This window comes from Sebastes fasciatus, chromosome 22, assembly GCF_043250625.1.
Source record: "Sebastes fasciatus isolate fSebFas1 chromosome 22, fSebFas1.pri, whole genome shotgun sequence".
NCBI classification, from domain to species: Eukaryota; Metazoa; Chordata; class Actinopteri; order Perciformes; family Sebastidae; genus Sebastes; species Sebastes fasciatus.
This window is the reverse complement of record NC_133816.1, coordinates 21,966,463-21,982,040: the sequence shown is the minus strand read 5'-3', so window position 1 is coordinate 21,982,040 and position 15,578 is coordinate 21,966,463. Positions and strand designations below refer to the sequence as shown.

Genomic DNA, 15,578 nt, shown 5'->3' with positions numbered 1-15,578 from the left:
GAATCCCCGACACTCTCATCGCCCTGAAGGGGATTCTTTCACAACAACGACCCGCTAACATTATCCCGCTTATTACACAGCTACTTACTGAAGAAATCAATATTTTGACACGAAAACGATCCGCCAGAGTCCGACATCAGAGCTGCACCCATAGCAACGGACTGTTGTAGAGAAACTACAGACCGCCGTGATTGACCAATCCGAATCGAGCATTTGGTCAAGAAAGAATTTCGGCATGTTCTGGCAATAATTTGTGTTGTTCTATTGGTATTGGATTATTATGAATGTATTACACTGATATTACTCCATGATTATTGGAAAAACTTCTACCTCATAATGACTAGCTTAGTACTATTATTATTCTCACTGTAATTCCTGGTGAAAAATGTTTTAACCCATCCAGTAAAGGTGACCCTGCCTCTACACTGTAGTGTGACGTGGCTCCTTTATTTGATTGTTTTGGATCTGTTCCCTAGTTCAGTAGAATTTCCAGAAAAGGATGTTTGAATATGAATCCTAAAGATAACAACCATTGCCAATATTTTTCAGCTTATATTTACCCACGGAAGGTGTAAATGAGAACGGATGGTCTTTTTCAGCAACACCCTGCTCCACCTGAATACAGTTACAAACATTTTGCACCTGGACATCTGCAGCTCCTCTTGGGCCTTGGGGCTGAAAGGTCAGTCCACTACACTGTACCTGATGTGTTTCACTTCATCATTTGATATGATACTTTAATATCTATGTTTCAATCTTATGTGTCAAGCTTCACCATTTCTCTGCCAAGTAAGAGAAGAATTTCACCGTCTCATCGCTCAAACTTTGTTTATCTATTAAAGAAAACAACAGAGTGGCAAGTGGTCTTCTGATGACCCTGTACAAATACTGTAGCCATCGATATGATCACAGGGGTGGAGTACGTTGAGATATTTATTTAAAACAAAGATGGATAGATAATTCACAGTATATAAGAGCTGGTGTTTCTCTTGTTCAGCACCTCCACACAGGAAGACTGAAGCTACAAGCTGACAGACAAGAAAGAAGATAATCCTGCAGAAGGTCGGCTTCATCTCTCTTATCATCATCTCTTCTTCCTCTAATGGACTCTAGTCCTCATGTTCTTCAGAAGTATAACTAACATGTCTGTTTCTCTTTGTTAAAGATCACCATCATCATCATCATTTTCTCAACCATGAAGATGCTGACTGTGTCTCTACTCGTCTGTGCCGTGATGGCTCTGACCAGAGCTGCTTGTGAGTGTTAACGTAGGGCAGCAGTTATTGTGAATGTAGAGTGACAGCAGCACATTAACCGACTAAGTGAGTGAGTGTGTGTGTGTGTGTGTGTGTGTGTGTGTGTGTGTGTGTGTGTGTGTGTGTGTCAAACCTCCAGCTGTTCCAGAGGCAAAGCTTGTTGAGAAGACAGGACTGCTCATTCCAGAAGGTGAGTTGGTATTTGTTCAGATTTTTTACAGAAATGCATTGTGCAAATGAATATAGTCATTCTTATGATCAGCTCTGCAAAATTAAATGAAATTCAATTTATTTTTAATTAGCGTCAAATCATAACAGAAGTTATCTCGAGACGCTTTTTATAAGAAGATCTAACAAGACAGGTACAGTGACAAGTCTTTTGTCCAATGCCATTAGGAATGGGGTCTAAGAGACAGGTAGATGATTTGAGATGATGAGATCACTGAAAGTGTCTTTCACCTCGTTGTTTCGGTTTTACGGCTGAAACTTAACTGTTCTCACTCTCTTCAGCTCCATTTCCAGCCGTTTTAAGTGAAAACGCTCTGATAATCCTTGTTCAGATCTTTTCTAATTGTGTTTTCAGTGAAGAGTCACGTGTTCAAGTGGTCTTCACCTTGCTTCAGTGATTGGACTGATTCCAGTGGTCGCTGTTTCCTTTACGTTCCAACACCCATGACCTGGGCTAATGCTGAGGTAATCAGCTGTTCAGTGCAGAGCGCTTCTACGCTGCGTCCATTCTGCTGTTACACATGTTGTTAATTGACATATTCTATAACTCCACTCTCTCTGTCCTTTATAGAAATATTGTGAGCACCATGGTGGAATCCTAGCATCAGTCCACAGCTTCAAGGAGTATAACTTGATTCAGAATGTGATACAGACTGTCACTCATAATTATCCACTGACATGGCTCGGAGGCTCCGATTCACAACAGGTATGTCACTGATTAAACACAATGTAAAGCAACAAACTAAAAAGCGTGTTTAAACCATACTGTCTATTGTATTATATTGTATTCTAATCTTTTAGACTGGTACTTGATTCTGGAGTGATGGTACACCTTTTAATTTCAACTACTGGGCTCGAGGACAGCCTGATGGCAATGGTAATACAGGCTGTCTGGTGATGAACCATGGAGGTAAATATATATATTACACATTAAAAGCAGTCTACAGGCTGACAGAGGAAACACAGAAAGTTGTCATTTTTTTTAAGTTGGGCTACAACCTGTTCCCTCATTTGAAATAAAAAATAATTTATACGTGTAAAAAGTTACATACAGTCCCTTTAATAACTCCCTATGTCTTTTTACAGCTCAGAAGAAATTTGACGACCAGCCTTGCTCTCGCCTATGGCCGTTTGTCTGCGCCAAAAAGCCATGATATCTCTTTGGATAAGAGAGAAACATGCAGTACCTATCACAACCACAGGAGTGTTGGGTGGATGTGTGATTATCTGTGTCTTCATCATCTGTAGCCTCTTGCATGTAGTGATCTATACTTCTTTCCTGTAACTGTTAAACTACTTAATGAATGTTGCCTGTTTGGCCTTTTCATTCTGGAGTGTTTTTCTTATCTTCTACACAATTAAAAGACTCAAGCATTGAAAAAAAGCCAGTCTGTGAGCCTAATGATTGCACACAGGAGAATCTCCATCACACAGAACATGCAGTTTGAGTTTTGTCAACAGGAAAAGAGGTGAAAGAAGAAGTTGAGCTTTATAGTTTTTAATTAAAAACACATATACAAATACACTGTACTGGATATTCAGTTATTATCTAAAACGGGTTCATGCTATCTTAAAGCCACTGAAATACAACTGTATGTTCTTTTTTTTTGCTACAGCATGTGTATATACTGTTTATATAGACAACCTAAACTAAAATTAGAGACTGTTAAAACAAGCGTCAGAAAGACCTCTACCACTATGATCCTATTTCTAGGAGTTGTTTCAATACCTTCTACCGCCTATTTTATTTATAAACCGAGAGCTTACAAGACGATTGCCCTCAGAGTGTCAAAAACGGCACGTTCATTAATCTGCCGCCTATAACACTCAAGGATCAGTATCACGGTTGCTAGCGATCCCGTAGCTCCCGAGAGAAACGGCTAGTTCTCAGTGTGAACGTCCCGTTGTTATCGTAGTACCCCCAATCTGAACTCCTCCTCGGCTATTAGCCGGCTCCATTCTCGACTTGGAGTAAACTATGTTATTAAACTACTGGCCTACTGTTCGATCTATTCAAAGCAATCAATCAAACATAAAGTTACATCTTTAACTCTGTTCACTGATTCTCCCTTTAATAACATAACAGCATGGCCTCGGTATTTACTTCATCTCAGTAATGTTTGCCGTAGAGCGGAGAGCACTGAACTTACCTCTCGGAGCATCAGGAAAGCGAGCCTCGAAGCGGTTCAACTTCATGTGTTATATACATGTACTCTGCCCGCAACTCTGCACCAGCTCAGAACAGAAGCACCCTGTCTAAGCAGATGTTTTCCTGTTTGCAACAGTTGCTTTTCCCGTTTACCTGTTGCTTCTGCAAACTTGTGGTTTTTGCACCTGCCTTGCACACAGTTAACACAGGAACATGAACTTTACTTGGCACGCTAAGTTCACAAAAAAGAGAGATAAACGCACACACCTTACATGTTTGAAGCACTTGCGATTTACCTACGCAGTTACAAATGCACATCAAAATGCTTGTTTTTTTGGATATAAAAATCACATCTAGTAAAACATAAAGATAAAACTCAAAAGTAAAACCTTCCTTATTCTTATCAAATCTTTTCTAAGAACTGTTTAGCTCTTCAATTTTCAAGGCCTCATTCCTTCATCTTCCACATCATAGAAATCACACAGTAAAATATAATGAATCACCTTTAAAGTAACTCAAGACGAGTAGTTTTCAAAATGGTGAATGGACATAATGAAATTGAATATTGTTGAAAATAATCAAATGGTTATATGGTTAAAGGTGGTCAAATGATAAACAACAACACATGGTTAAAATATCATAAAGAGGATAAATGCAACTATCACATGCGTCAACAAAACTCAGCTTATGACAGTTTCAAATTAAACAAGCTTTTCTTAAATTGGTACTGGCAGTTATTTGTCAGTGCACATTTCTTTTAAGGAGTTTTTAACCCCTCAGTTACTTTTATTGTTTTTTGGGTCTTTTTAGTTTGTTTTTTAATCAATAATCATGTTCAATTATATTGACTGGGCCCTGTTGAAATGCATTTCTCCTCCTATCCTTTCAACAAGACAAACTAAAAAAAACACACACACAGTACTACTCTTGTGTTTGTCAGAGCTGTGGGTTGCTTTCCTTCAGGCATCTTCCATCAGCTCTGGAGTCATTTGAGAGGAAGTTTGATTACACCGGCCTCTCCAGAGAGGAGCGTTTATAGGATCAATACCCTTTAATTGATATGATGGAAGACGCTGTTGTAAGGCAGGAAGTGAAAACATATTGCGGGAAATTTCCTCTGTGTGTGTAACATTTCGGGGGATCTGTTGGTAGAAACGGAATATTATATTCATCACGATTAATCGCATGATCATCCATGATTAATCGCCATTATCGCAAATTAATCTCATATTTTGTATCTGTTCAAAATATACCTTAAAGGGAGTTGGTCGAATATGTAATACTCTTATCAACATGGGAGTGGGCAAATATGCTGCTTTATGCAAAAATATGTACATATTTATTATTGGAAATCAATTAACAACACAAAAAAATGGGAAATATTGTCCAGAAACCCTCATAGGTACTGCATTTAGCATAACAAGTATGCTCAAAATCATAACATGGCAAACTGCAGCCCAACAGGCAACGGCAGCTGTCAGTGTGTCAGTGTGCTGACTTGACTATGGCTTGCCCCCAAACTGCATGTGGTTTTAATCACGGATGAGCCCCCTACTTTGTTACACCCCTGCAGGTCAAGGGACACCTTTGAAAATGGCCATGACAGTTTTTCCTCGACAACATTTAGCGTAAGTTTGGAGCGTTATTTAACCTCCTTCATGACAAGCTAGTATGACATGGTTGGTACCGATGGATTCCTTGTGAATGTGATTTTTTTTACTATTTTCTGACATTTCATAGAGCAAACAATACATTGATTTATTGGTCTGCAGATTAATTGATAATGAAAATAATTGTTAGTTGCAGCTAGGAAGAGAAAAGAGAGTCATTCTGATACAAAAACCACTCAACTCACTATTTGGCATACTGAAAGAGATAACTGAACAATGAATTCAGAGACACTGGATGAGAACTTCCATCCATCCATCTTCAATCCCTTATCCGGGTTTGGGTCGCAGGGGCAACAGCTCCAGCAGGGGACCCCAAACTTCCCTTTCCCGGGCCACATTAACCAGCTCTGACTGGGGGATCCCGAGGCGTTCCCAGGCCAGTGTGGAGATATAATCTCTCCACCTAGTCCTGGGTCTTCCCCGTGGTCTCCTCCCAGCTGGTCGTGCCTGGAACACCTCCCAAGGGAGGCGTCCAGGGGGCATCCGTACTAGATGCCCGAACCACCTCAACTTGCTCCTTTCGACGCAAAGAAGCAGCGGCTCTACTCCGAGTCCCTCACGGATAACTGAGCTTCTCACCCTATCTCTAAGGGAGACGCCAGCCACCCTCCTGAGGAAACCCATTTCGGCCGCTTGTACCCGCGACCTCGTTCTTTTGGTCATGACCCAACCCTCATGACCATAGGTGAGAGTAGGACCGAAGATGAGAACTTGTAAATTGTATTTGTTATTTCTTTATTTTATTACTATATTCACCCATTTTGTGAGAACAACACCTCTGCTGTCATTTACGACTGACAACTGTTTTTGTTTGTAATTTTAGTTTGAAGAGCCTAAAACAGCGTCGACACGATTCTGGTGAGATCACAATAAACTTTACTATATAATAAACTGATTCAGACACCATCAAGACGTCAGCTGTAAAATCACTGATTGTTGAAATAAAACCTTGATTGATACAAACTCCTAACTTTTGTCTTTTTTTATATCAAAATGTGCTTTTTAACTTGCCAGCACTTATTTCAGACATAAATTTCCATCAAGTTTATATATATATATATATTGGTGACATTTTTGGTGCTATGTTTTTGATATTCTAACTATTGCTCTAGAGATCAAGGTACAACTATGCCCTCTTCTGGCAATTTTTGGAATGCCAACTTCAATCTTAATTATATAAGAAAAGGACATAACTGCCTTTACCACTCTTTTGGAGCGTTGTAGAATGCTTTCTGCCTGGAAATCTCCTATTGGGATGTAAATATTCACTCAGAGGATGTAATGATCATGTCGCTAAGAAATGGCATCCTTTAATTTTTCATATTATAGCAACCTCTCTGTGTTGCTTCATAAATGAGACTCACCTGTTAAGTCAGTTGTATTAATTTACCTGCTCATGTGTCTTTCCCTTGTCTGTCTAATTGATACCGTACTGCAGTTTTACAGTATATTTACTGCATATTTATCTGCTTGGGTTGTTTAGATGTTTGGATACACCTTGTTTTTGTTTTTTTTCTGTATATTATACTTTTGAATCTTGTATACCACATCATACATATCTGCCAATAAAAAGTTTTTAATTTTTTTTTATTTTTTTTACTTTATCAGCAATCAAGATGTTTTTAAGATTTCAAAACACATTATCATGTTAGGAGACAATTACATTTTTATATACATAATTCATTTGATTAATATCCTAGCAAAATACTATATCCATAAAATTATATGGTTTAAAGACTTCCCTCCTTTTATACTTTTCAAGATACTAATTTTAAAATGTACTTGACTACTATTGAAAACTTAAAACTCAAAAATTATAATTGGGCAAAAACTATTAGATTGCTTTTTTTGGTTTATTTATTTATTTATTTATATATTTTCCTTTCCCTGCACTTATTATTTGTTGTATAATTTATTTTATTTTTTTATTATTTTTATACTGTGGTATATATTTACTGCAATTTTTATAATGAAAAACTGGAACATTTATTCTTTATGTAACAACTGTATTGAATTCTCTATAGAAAAAAAAGAACGTATATTTCAAGAGTGAAAGTCAATTGTTCGTTCCATTACATAACATTTATAATAATAATAATAATATGTTCATTTTTAGGTGAAGTAAAGGGGGTCAGGTTTCACCCATTTCCTAGTGATGTTTTTTTCTACAAGTAGATATCAGAACACTAAATAAATATTCGTTGAAGTATGTAATTATTTCATATTTATTCTATTTATTTATTGAATTACCAGAAAACATAATATATTTTGATATACAGTATATCATTATCGAGATATGAAATAATCAATATTGTGATAGAAAATTTAGGCCACATTGCCCAGCCCTATGTGGTTATATTGGAAAATAAGCACCATGGACAGCACCCATATCGGGCTAGGGTTACCTGAATATATGAGATTATGATTGTTTATAATGGGGCTGTAGGGAGTGTTATTTTTTTATATTCAAAGTTATATTTAGATTTTCTAATGAAGCCTGAATATCTGTTAATAAAAGTTCATGTCTTTTTTTGTTTGCAGCAAACTGGACAGCAAACAGTTTTTGACCGCAGAGAAAAAGTTGTTTTTGAAAGGCAAGGCAAGCCAGCTTTATTTGTATAGCACATTTCAACAACAGGGAAATTCAAAGTGCTTTACATAAACATTCAAGAACATTGCGACAAAGTGCAAAAGAACATTAAGACATAATTAAAACAGTTATAAAAACATAAAAACATAAAAACATTAAAGATTAGAAAATAAAAACAAGCTAAAAATAAAAGCTAGGATAGAAGCTAAAATAGAATCAAACACAAAAGAGTAAAAGCTCTAGTGCAGTATCAGATCATTATCTGGTTTAATTAAAGGCAGCAGCAAAAAGGAAAGTTTTAAGCTTTGTTTTAAAAGAACTCAGAGTTGTAGCGGTCCTGCAGGTTTCTGGGAGCTTGTTCCAAATATTTGATGCATAAAAACTGAAGGCTGCTTCTGCATGTTTAGTTCTGACTCTGGGGACACTAAGCAGACCTGATCCAGATGACCTGAGAGGTCTGGATGGTTCATAACATAGCAGAAGATCAGAAATATATTTTGGCCCTAAACCATTTAGTTCTTTGTAAACCAGCAGCAGTATGTTGAAATCAATTCTCTGAGTGACAGGGAGCCAGTGTAGAGACCTCAGAACTGGACTGATATGATCCACTTTCTTGGTCTTAATGAGGACTCTAGCAGTAGCATTCTGAATCAGCTGCAGCTGTCTGATCGATTTTTTAGGAAGACTAGAAGCATTATTAATATTTTTTGGGACGTGGTTTGGCTGGCAAGGAATCAATGCTAAATTTGATAAATTTGCACAATCAGTAAAAATCTTCCTGTTTCTTCGCAGATTCACCATTCTTTTTCTACTACTTATTAGAACTGAGATAGAAGAAGCTCTCATCACACAGGGCCCCATCTTATCCTGGAAACAGTCACGTGTATCATTAGCCTTGAATCCTGGACCCAGCACATATCAATCTGTGCTTGCAACATTTTGTAAAGGAACATCCTTATCAGGCTGCGGAGACAGAGGCTGATTCCATCGTGGAGGGGATGGAGGTGGTGGGTGTCTTGTTTGTGGAGATGGTTTTCCAAAGTTGTTCGAGGTTGACGCCGAGGGGGGATTATGGGAGAGAAAATGGGTGTAGGGCAGGGAGTATGTTTAGTTCCAGCATTGACCAGCAGCATTCTGAATCAGCTGCAGCTGTCTCATCAATTTTTTAGGAAGACCAGTAAAGACGCCATTACAGTAGTCAAGTCGGCTGAAGATAAATGCATGGACTAGTTTTTCCAAATCCTGCTGAGACATCAGTCCTCTAATTCTTGCTATATTCTTCAGGTGATAGAATGCTGTCTTTGTAATTGTCTTAATATGGCTGTTAAAGCTCAGGTCAGAGTCCATGACTACACCAAGGTTTCTGGCTTGGTCCGAGCTTTTTAACATTACAGATTGTAGGTGAGCACTGACCTTTAATCTTTCCTTTTGGGCTCCAAAAACTACGACCTCAGTTTTGTCTTTGTTCAGCTGAAGAAAATTCTGGCACATCCAATTATTGACTTGTTCAATGCACTCACTCAGTGCTTGTATTGGACTGTAGTCTCCTGGTGATAGAGTTATGTAAATTTGTGTGTTGTCTGCATAGTTATGGTAATTTATTTTGTTGTTCTCAAAAATCTGACCCAGTGGGAGCATTTAGATGTTAAACAAAAGAGGCCCCAAGATGGAGCCTTGGGGAACTCCGCATGTGATTTTGTTCAGCTCAGATTTGCAATTACCTATAGACACAAAGAAGTCCCTGTCCTTTAGGTAGGATTTAAACCAGCTGAGTGCTATGCCAGAAATACCCACCCAGTTTTCCAGTCGGTCTAGTAATATATTATGGTCAACCGTGTCGAATGCGGCACTGAGATCCAGTAAAACTAAAGCCGAAATTCTACCACTGTCTGTGTTCAATCGGATGTCATTGAAGACCTTAACAAGAGCAGTCTCAGTGCTGTGGTGAGGTCGAAAACCTGACTGGAAGACATCAAAAGAGTTGTTTAGTGCTAGAAAGCTATTTAATTGTTGAAAAACCTTTTTTTCAATTATTTTAGACAAGAATGGAAGATTTGATATCGGCCTGTAATTATTTACTATCGATGAGTCCAAATTGTTCTTTTTGAGGAGTGGTTTGATGATGGCAGTTTTCAGGGCATGTGGGAAGACTCCTGAAACAAAAGATGCATTAACAATCTGTAAAAGCTCTGAGACCATACAATCTGATACTTTTTTGAAAAGGCCTGTTGGCAGAATGTCAAGGCAGCATGAGGAGGATTTTAGATGTTGTATGATTTCCTCCAGGTATGTCTGATTTATTGGATACAATTGTGTCATGTTATTTGCGCCAGGTTTAAGTGGACGCAGGGGCAACAAACATCCTGTACCTGATAAGGCGAAAGTGACTGCTTGTCTGATTTTGTGAATTTTTTCTGTGAAAAAGGAAGCAAATTCATTGCAGGCCCTGGTGGATAAAAGTTCAGAGGCTACTGACACAGGAGGGTTTGTTAGCCAGTCGACAGTAGCAAACAGGGCACGTGCATTATTATTGTTTTTGGTGATGATGTCAGAGAAGAAAGGACCGCCTTGCATTTTTCAGTTCTGAATTATAAATGCAAAGTCTCTCTTTATAGATGTCATAATGAACTTGTTTCGACACTCTTTTTTAATTTCTTACCAACATGGCATTTCTCCATGGAGATTGAGAATGATCAGACAGAGCAACATCCATCACTACAACCTTGGAAATGTTCAGGCCCTTTGATATGATTAAGTCCAAAGTGTGTCCCCTATTGTATGTGGGCTCCGTCAAATGCTGACTCATTCCATAGTTATCAAGAAACTGACAAAGTTCTTTGGTCCCTCTGTCCTGTTGGTTGTCAACATGGATGTTAAAATCACCAACAATGACTACACAGTCAAAGTCAACAAAAATTATAGACAGCAGTTCAGTAAAATCATCCAAAAGGTTTGCACAGTATTTAGGTGGCCTGTAGATATTCAGAAACAAAGCTCGAGAAGAGGAGTTCAGCTGAACAGCGACCTATTCAAAAGAAGCAAAATGTCCATAAGATATCTGTTTGCATTGGCGAGAATAATTAAACAATATGGCAACTCCACCTCCTTTCTTATGCATTTTAGTTTCGCTCATAAAACTAAAGTTGGGAGGAGTCGACTCGATAAGAACAGCTGCACTGTTATTTTGGTCTAACCAAGTTTCAGTTAAAAAACATAAAATCAAGCTTGTGCTCAATAATAAAATCATTGATTAAAAAACTTTTACCTGCCAAAGACCTGACGTTTAACAGGGCTAGCTTTAATGTGCTAGAAGCATTATTATATTTTTTTGGGACATGGTTTGGCTGGCAAGGAATCAATGCTAAATTTGATAAATTTGCACAATCAGTAAAAATCTTCCTGTTTCTTCGCAGATTCACCATTCTTTTTCTACTACTTATTAGAACTGAGATAGAAGAAGCTCTCATCACACAGGGCCCCAGCTTGTCCTGGAAACAGTCACGTGTATCATTAGCCTTGAAGCCTGGACCCAGCACATATCAATCTGTGCTTGCAACATTTTGTAAAGGAACATCCTTATCAGGCTGCGGAGACAGAGGCTGATTCTTGTCTCTGCTGTATCCAAGGGCTGGCTTGTGGTGGGGGGTGAAATGATTCTTCTTGAAGTCCCCTGGCACATTGTGTTGTGTCTTCCTCCAGTGGTGATTCCTCTTGTCTCGCGTCCTTGGCAGAGGGAACAGATGAATGACGCAGGAAGTAGATTAGGTTGGAGTTGAACAATTTTACTCCTGACTTGTTTAGACAGAGTCCATCTGCCTTGAATAGATGTCTACGGTCCCAAAAAAAGTTAAAATTGTCAATAAAATGCACTGAGTGGGATTTAGATGCTGTTGAAAGACATGTGTTCAGTCCCAGCAACCTGCTGAATCTCTGAAAGGCTAAATGCCAGTAAATATGCATTGAAACAGAATATTTCTTAAGATAAAAATATATTGTGAATTTTGGAAATGATTACATCTTTTATATATATATATATATATGTATGTACATATATATGTGTGTGTATGGAATAACCATGTTTTATTTGAACAATGAATAATAATTGTTATTAATTATAATAACAAGGTAATGTTTTTTAAGCTAAAATTAGCATTTGGTCAAGAAAGAATTTCAGTATTTTCTGGCAATAATTTTGTCTTCTTCTAGAATTTCCTTGTGATTATTATGAATGTATTACACTGATATTACTCCATGTTTATTGTGACAAATTCTACCCCATAATGACTAGCTTAGTACTATTATTATTCTCACTATAATTCCCCATGAAATATTTTTTTGACCCATCCAGTAAAGGTGACCGTTTCTCTACACTGTGGTGTGTGTGTGACTGTAATTACCTTGTGTTGTCTTTTCAAACGTGGCTCTTTTATTTGTTTGTTTTGGATCTGTTCTCTAGTTCACTACAATTTCTAGACGAGGAAGTATGAATGCGAATCATAGAGATAACAGCCATTGAAATTATTATGGGTATAAATGAGAGGGAATGGTCTTTTTCAGCAGCACCCTGCTCCACGTGAATACAGTTACAAACATTTTGCATTTGAACATCTGCAGCTCCTCTTGGGCCTTAGGGCTAAAAGGTCAGTCCACTCTCACTTACCTCTGATAGTCTGATGACAGTTTTAGATCTCCGTCTCTTTATTTTATTATCTAGAGTAACTAGGGGACGTTGATTTTGGTTGTTGTTGTTGAGAGAACTATACTGTACCTGATGTGTTTCACTTCATCATTTGATATGATACTTTAATATCTATGTTTCAATCTTATATGTCATGCTTCCCCGTTTCTCTGCCAAGAAAGACAAGAATTTCACCGTCTCATTGCTCGAACTTTGTTTATCTATCAAAGTAACCAACAGAGTGGCAAGTGGTGTTCTGATGACCCTGTACAAATACAGTAGCCATTGATTTTATCACAAGGGGGGAGTACGTTGAGATATTTATTGAAAACAAAGATTTAGATAATTCACAGTATATAAGAGCTGGTGTTTCTCTTGTTCAGCACCTCCACACAGGAAGGCTGACGCTACAAGCTGAGAGACAAGAAAGAAGATAATCCTGCAGAAGGTCGGCTTCATCTCTCTTATCATCATCTCTACTTCCTCTAATGGACTCTAGTCCTCACGTTCTTCAGAAGTATAACTCTCACGTCTGTTTCTCTTTGTTGAAGATCATTTTGACCATCATCATCATCATCATCTCATCCACGAAGATGCTGACTGTGTCTCTACTCGTCTGTGCCGTGATGGCTCTGACCAGAGCTTATGGTGAGTGTTGACTTGTACATCTTGTACTTTTTACTTTACAGATTACAATTTGTCTTATCCAACAGTTTATATAAAGGAGTTAAAATTAGCACAGCCTTAAACATCTACAGCTGGAGATGTTCCGATACCTGAAGTTGCGGTTCAGGTTCAGTTCTTGCAAGTATTTGTACTCTTTTACGTACATCCTTGTACCTTGTTTAACAGATTTTAGCAGCTTGCTATTTAGTAACCCCCCACAAACAAGCATGCAGGAGACCAGTGAGAAAGACGTTGTGTGTTCAGCTCTCAGTACCTTTGTAGCTTCTAATAGAATCTCCTGCTTCCCTGTTTGTACTTTAAAATATCTGCTTTATTTTACTGTTTCGCTTTTCAGCTGCATATGAGTCGTGTTAAGCTGCTGGTGATGAAAACCCATCATAGTAAAAGCTTTTAAATAAAAATACAACGGCCATTAGTCACAGCTGTTGTAATGGAGACGTAAATCCCTGCCGTGCTGGGCTGACGCGCCGATTCATGTATGGAAAAAAAACCTACAAGACACGGAAACTTGGCTTGTGTCTTGAGGAGTTGTAGCATTTATTCACCGACGACAGTCTAAACTGTACACACACTGCAACGCTACGCTCACAGCTATTACGGCTGACTTCATCTCACTGTCACTCCGTCACACACACTCGCTCCTTCGCTCTCTTTGTCTCTCTCTTGACCGCAAACACGACACTTGCTAACGTTAAGCACACAACCTACGCACTGAGTTATTTCTTAAAGGAGTTTGCTACTTGTATAATACAGTTTAGATTAAAAAACATCTTAAAAATGTATAATTCTCCGATGCTTTGGCCTGGTGGGGAGTCATTTCAGGCTGGCGGAAACCCTGGTATCGAATCAGTTCATAGACTGACGTACTCGTTGATTCCCGATCCCGAATTTTGGCCAGTGTTGGACACATTTCTGATACTGGTATTGGTATCAGAACAACTCTATCTACTATCTTTGTTTTTATTTACTCCTATTTATTTATTTATTTATGTATTTATTTGTATTCATTTTAAAATGTATTTATTTATTTTGCAGTTACTCTTTTATTTATTTACTTTTCTATTTATTTTTTCTATTTATTTTTAAATGTGTGTATTTATGTAATTATTTCTGCATGATTTTCCCTTTGCATTTCTTCACTGTAGTAAGAAATATGCAAATAAATGTATAAAGAAAAGAATACAGAAACAAATAAGATTAGGGAAATAAATAAGGGGTCAATGCAATGGGAAAATCGTGCAGAATTAAATGCATAAATACACAAACTAATACACACATTTAAAAATAAATTAAAAATGAATGCAAATATAAATAAATAAATAGAAAATAAATAAATACATTTTGAAATTCATAAAAATAAATACATTAATAAAGTAAAGGAAAATCAAACAGAAGCAAGAGTGTGGATTTACAAATGTAGCGTGTGACAGCCTGAGTGTGAGGAGAAGGGCTGAAGCTGGAGTGCATGAAATCTGTGCAAGCAACAATATATCTTGAGTGCAAGCATACAGTTTGAGCAGAAGCAGAACAAATTTAAGCGCGAGTAGGGGCTATTTGAGTGCGAGGACAGGGTTTTGAGGGAAAGCATTGCAAAATCTGATCGTGAAATCAATGAGTCATGTTCTCAAATTGAAAGACCTGAGTAAAGATAGGAAAAAAGCTCCATAAAAATGCAACATACACGTTAATGCAGCAGTAATATTAATCCAGAAACATCATAAATAATAGTAAAACACTGACACGGAACATTTTACTGCACGATGAATACTTTTACTTTTCATACTTTACACGCATTTTGCTGATTATTCAGTTAGTTTACAACCGGAAGTAACCACGTGTTGTCCTTCTTCACTGGAATGAATAGGGAGCAAATAGCGTTTGCATGCTATTATTGTGAACGTAGAGTGACAGCAGCACATGAACCGAGTCACTAAATGCTGTGTCAAATTTCCAGATGTTCCAGAGGATGATTGGACTAAGTTCGGTGGTCGCTCTTTCCTCTACGTTCAAACAGCCAGGACCTGGGCTGATGCTGAGGTAATCAGCTGTTCAGTGCAGAATGCTTCTACGCTGCGTCCATTCTGCTGTTACACATGTTGTTAATTGACATATTTCTGTCTTTGCATTACTTGATATGTAATGTGTAATTTGTGTGTCTCCACACAACTCCACTCTTTCTATCCTTTATAGAGAAAATGTCAGGACTATGGTGGAAACCTTGCATCAGTGCATAGTGTCGATGAGCAGCAATTTATTCAGGGTTTGATACTGAGTATCACTGAGAAAAATGCACTGACATGGCTCGGAGCCTTTGATGCAC

At 37.9% G+C, this 15,578-nt stretch overlaps 1 pseudogene; it reads left to right on the top strand.

Moving 5' to 3' along the window:
* Positions 1-1,195: 1,195 nt before the first annotated feature.
* On the top strand, positions 1,196-2,638 carry LOC141761225 (type-2 ice-structuring protein-like; annotated as a pseudogene).
* Positions 2,639-15,578: the final 12,940 nt, after the last annotated feature.